The 4252-nt window shown below is 46.3% G+C and overlaps 1 long non-coding RNA gene across 1 annotated transcript in view; it reads left to right on the plus strand.

The window, feature by feature from the left end:
* LOC104858773 overlaps window positions 1–529 on the plus strand; it is a 22697-nt gene extending 22168 nt beyond the window's left edge. Inside the window, exon 3 of the long non-coding RNA XR_779217.1 lies at window positions 415–529. This is a non-coding gene — a long non-coding RNA (uncharacterized LOC104858773). The remainder of the gene's footprint in view (window positions 1–414) is intronic.
* The last annotated feature ends 3723 nt before the right edge of the window (window positions 530–4252 follow it).

The following is a 4252-nucleotide window of genomic DNA, read 5'->3' on the forward strand; positions in this document are numbered from 1 at the left end:
TATATATAATGCATAGTCCTTTTGTTGGGGGAAGAATGGTGATGATGAGGTAATGCTGCACCTGCATGAATTACAAGGGGTCGGGGTTATAGATGTGTTGCCAGTGACTTTGATGATCATGGCAAGTTAACCATGGACTTCATTTCTCCAGAAACTGTCAAACACCAGTGGCACTTGATGGCATCTGTCTTCCATACTATGGCAAGCATCAGTTTTCCAGTACCATCAACATCTCCATTCTTGGAGGGAGAATGGCCAACGAATCTATATGGTGTGCCCCATTGTTTTAACCTTCTTAGTGAACTGGATGGCCACTGTTCTTGCAACCCTATGTGGTAGGGATGGGGCATTTTTCTGTTCCCAATGGGAAATCCACTGTCTTGATCCTTGGCATCTCTGCTCATTGAATTGCAGACCTGAAACAAGAAGATACCACTGCACATCAGGAATAAACCAGCCAGCAAGAGTCAATCAGAAGCCTCCTCACTCCTGCTCATTTTCCAAACAGCTCAACACACAGGGCCATCAGCAAAACATGAAAAGTGAAAGTTGGTTTTTGCTATCCCTTTCCTTTTCCTCCAGCAATGATTGGTTTCCAAGAGTAAGCAAAGAAAAGGAAAGAACATATGATTAAATAGTTTTATGTAGGTTTTAGAAGCCCAAAAATTTACTACAAAAGAGACATTTAGGATAAAGCAATGCTGAACCAGTGAGAAAAATCACTTTAAGGTATTCCAAGCCCTATAAGTCTGAGGAAGGAAGATATTTATGGGCATGAGCAGGGGAGAGGTGAACTATTTGGTGCATCTAAGGAAAATTCATCATGTTGTCTATTTCCAGGCACCTGTCCAGAGGGAGTTGAACAGGGGCTCAGAGGGCTCTGTCCACCCCTGGCAATAGGGGTGCAAAGGAAAGGACACAAGGCAGTGACATTCTAGTGGGAGTAGTGGTTGGTTGGTGTGGAAAGCAAGAGGAAAGAAGGAAAGCCAAGTGGCTGTGGTGTGAGTTTGGAGCAGTAGCTTCAGGCACTAGGAGTAACATTTGGTAGGGAGGCCATCTCTGGGATTCACACTTAGAGACAGCCAGTCACCAATGGGGAACAAGAAAACAGGGCTTCATCACGCAGTATTAGACACTCCTGACCCTGCTCTAGCCAGATTGTAAACTCCAACCTTTAGTGTGTTCCTCCTTTCCTCTTTATCCTTTCTTCCCTTTGCTTCAGTTCCTTTTCCTGCTCTTTCTAAAGCCCTTCTGTTCCTCTTTTGTCCCTTTATTTTCTTCTTTCTTCCCTTTTTCTCCCTCTTCCTTTGTCTTCCTTTTTCAAAAGCAGGCACCATCTTTATCTAACTTATTTCACTTAGCATGATGGTTTTAAGGTGTACCCATGATTTCTCTTATAACAGAAAGCCAGAGTATAAATAAAGAGTAAAATAAAAGACAGATAATAGGAAAGAGAGAAACAGCTGATGTGGAGATGGAAAGAGGTTCTGGGGATGGGAAGACACAAGGCAGAGGAATGGAAGGAGAAGTAAAAAGAAGCAAGATGCAACGTGTGTATGTACCAAATCTCCACAGTGAAGATATGTACTAAGCACCAGAAGCAGACACTAGCTTTCAAAAGGGAAACAATAATACACCACTTCCCAGTCTCCTTCCAGGAGCATTGTACTTAGAAAGGATCTGGTGGCTTGGTCTTGGGCTTGTCCTTGCTGTGTCAAGCAGAGATAGAATGGAGGACTTTTAAGCACCAGACATCCAAAGGCACTTAGACCTGTCAGCCCACACAAAGCCTCAGAACTCGCTAATGGTGTTGAGACACCTGCTTTTGTGTAATTTGTCAGGAAAACCGGGGCTTTTCTGACTGCTGCAGGTGTGTAATGTTCATGGGCTCCTCCTAGGCATCCTGCTCTTTCGTGAGAGCTCTGGAAAATCCCCACGTCAGAGGAGCAGATAATATGGCTTTTGTTTTCTTTTTATAGATCATTAGAAAAGGGATTCAGAGGATTTGGGGCTCTTACTTTTCCCTGTCATCTCTTTTTCATCGTCTCTTTGTTCTTTTCCCTCTTCTTGTTTTCTTTTCATTATATTTACTATTCTCTCTGAAAACATTTGTATCTTTCCCCCTGGGGCCAATTTCCACTGAGTTTCTTAAATTGTCCTTTCACCTGCTGGGTTTTGCCTCAGATTTTCTTAGTTTTCCTTTGCTTTATTTCCCACCAAACCTCAGCCTAAACGATCATCTACCCCCGGTTGTCCTTGCTGTTCTGCTTGTCCTGTCTGCATGGGTAGGAAGGCTATGAAGATGGAACACTGATAGATCGTGCTGCTAATTTAAATGGCCTTGGCCCATCTACCCCACCCCCTCCTGCTGCTCTTTCCATTCTCGAAGAAAGAAGTGTATTTGTATACATTTATCATTACAGTTTCTGTGGGGCAGAAGTCTGGGCACAGCCTTTTGGGGTCCTGGGCACAGTCTCATCTCCAGGCTGGACTGGAGGATGGCTCAGCTCAAGCCCCCAGGTGCCCGCCGCTTGCAGCCCCCTTCAGTGGTAGCAGGAGAGCCTCGGTTTCTCAAGCTCTTGCCTGAACATCTCCTTGCTGCCTAGGCTTTCCCTACTAGACTTCTGGCTTCATGGATACCACAGGGAAAAGCATCTGTTAGCAAAGCTCCATAATGGAATCTGTGGAGTTACATCCTTACCACCAGTGTCATACGCCCTTGACAAGCAGCAGGTCACAGCTTCCACCCACACCCAAGGGGAGGGAGTGACACAGAGAGTGAACCCTGAAGTGGGGACAACTGGAGGTCTCTGAGAATGAGGTCCTTCACACAAGAAGGAAAGTTTTTTTTTTTTTTTATTGAGTTTATTGGTACATTTAGGGATACAGTACAGTTACATTCATTGTTGGGATCATGTACCTTTACATGGCAAGTCTTGATTCTCATTTTTTCCCCTTACCTCTGCCCTCCCTTCACCCCCTCCTCCCCTCCCCATCTACAAACACTTTATTTTCATCTTTTCATTCTCTCACATTTTTTTCTTTTCCCTTTTTGTTCTTCCCCTACGTATCACACCTTCCCTACACCTTTAGCTCCTAAGAAGGAAAGTTTTTGTGCAAATACTTTACTCTCTTAGAGAAAAACACCATAAAGGCTCCATTCATTTTGGTCTCATGCTTTATGGTACGACCTTACAGCCAAGTAATTCTGTCTCTATGCCCTTTGAACTAGGTTTTCTAAAAATGTCTTGTTTTCCTTTCGTGCCATTAGAAATCTCATCAGCCTCTCTGACTGAGAAGGTTAGTAGGATCATTGTTTGGTCTTGGTTTGGGCTGGACGGACTTAGCACTGTGGATAGTTCACAGAGGGCGGAAAGGCCCCTGGCAATGCTGTCTAGGACTTTGTTAGAAACCCCTCCACCCTTGGGGCCAGGTAGGCTCTCCTGGGGAGGACAGCCAGCAAGACACCAGGCATGATTGGTTACCCTTTGAAAGTGTCTGAAAGCTTTGTAGTATCTGCTTAGACCTTTAATGATTCCAGCTCCCAAACAAGTTGAGGGGGCACGTGGGAAGGCAAAGGGAGGGCACCAGAAGGAGAGGGGCATTTTTGGCTGGATCCTAGTATGACTCAACCTTTGCAAATTGTGCAATTAGGAGGGAAGAAAAACTGCTCCCCCCACATACACACTACAGTGGGTTGTTGTTTACATATTCGTTTGAATACAAGTCTTTGAGGTTGAGCGATCTTTACTATAGGTGGGGTGTGTGTGTGTGTGTGAGAGTGTGTGTGTGTGTTTGTGTGTGTGTGTGTGTGTGTGTGTGTGTGCATATATAAAACGACCGATATCGGTCACTGTAACACCTCTTTAAGATAGTGAACCCTAATTTGAGTTGAACAGTTCAAACAACCCTGATTTTCAGCTTTTGGGGGTGGGAGGCAGAGGGCCACAGAGGGGCTCGTGGAGAACCGTGGGCACCGTTAAAGGGATGCGTGGAATCCAAACTCCTAGTCCCTGGAAAGGCGCTGGTTCAGGAGCTCCAGAGAAACTCGGCTTCCCTCGAGCAGCCGGAGAGGCGTTGCCAGGAACCAAGCAACTGAGGGGGGTCGGAGCGAGCGCTGAGTCGGGACCCAGCACCCCCGGAGGGGCGCTAGGACCCAGGCACTCGCCAACCTCAGGCCGCTAGGGGAGCAAAGGCGCGCAGAGGCTCAGGCTAGCAGCCAGCGTCCCTCGGAGCCAACGGACCCTGCCCG

The sequence above is a fragment of the Fukomys damarensis genome, unplaced genomic scaffold (assembly GCF_012274545.1).
Source record: "Fukomys damarensis isolate Sample0158 unplaced genomic scaffold, DMR_v1.0_HiC HiC_scaffold_1, whole genome shotgun sequence".
Lineage (NCBI taxonomy): Eukaryota > Metazoa > Chordata > Mammalia > Rodentia > Bathyergidae > Fukomys > Fukomys damarensis.